Here is a 750-nt window from a genome sequence, read left to right as displayed (position 1 = left end):
TGTGAGGGTATCACATTCTCTTTACCCATTCTTTGGTTGAGAGGCATTTTGAAATACAGACCCTGATCTTGAAAATAATCCATAAATATTTAAATAATTTTCTATTAAAATTCCTTCTTCAATTTCAATAGACTAAGCATGTGTTGCCATAAGGCCAAGAGTCATGTATGAACTTCTATAGGTTGTTTCCAGATTATGGCTATTACGAATAATGCTGCTATGAACATAGTTAAGGACATGTCCTTGTGGTGTGATTGAGCATCCTTTGGTTATATACCTAAAAGTGTTATTGCTGAGTCTTGTTGCAGATTGTTCCCTAATTTTCTAAGAAATCACCGTACTAATTTCCAAAGCAGCTGTACAAGTTTTCATTCCCACCAGCAATGGAGGAGTGTTCCCTTTACCCAACATTGTCTCCAGTATAAGCGGTCATCAGTGCTTTTGATTTTGGACATTCTGACAGGTGTGAGATGGAATCTCAGAGTTGTTTTGATTTGCATTTCTCTGATGGCTAAGGATGTTGAACATTTTCAGGCATTTAGGATTCGTCTGTTGAGAATTCTCTGTTTATGTCTGTACCACATTTTTTTGGAATATTTTTTCTTTTCATGTCCAGTTTCTTCAATTCTTTGTATATTTTGGATAACAGTCCTCTGTTCAATACAGAGTTGCTAAAAATATTTGCCCATTCTATAGGCTGCTGTTTTGTCTTGTCCTTTGTCCTATGCCTTACTGAAGTTTCTCAGTTTC

Source organism: Microtus ochrogaster, linkage group LG1, assembly GCF_000317375.1.
Source record: "Microtus ochrogaster isolate Prairie Vole_2 linkage group LG1, MicOch1.0, whole genome shotgun sequence".
Taxonomy (NCBI): Eukaryota; Metazoa; Chordata; class Mammalia; order Rodentia; family Cricetidae; genus Microtus; species Microtus ochrogaster.
Note: the sequence above shows the minus strand (reverse complement) of the source record.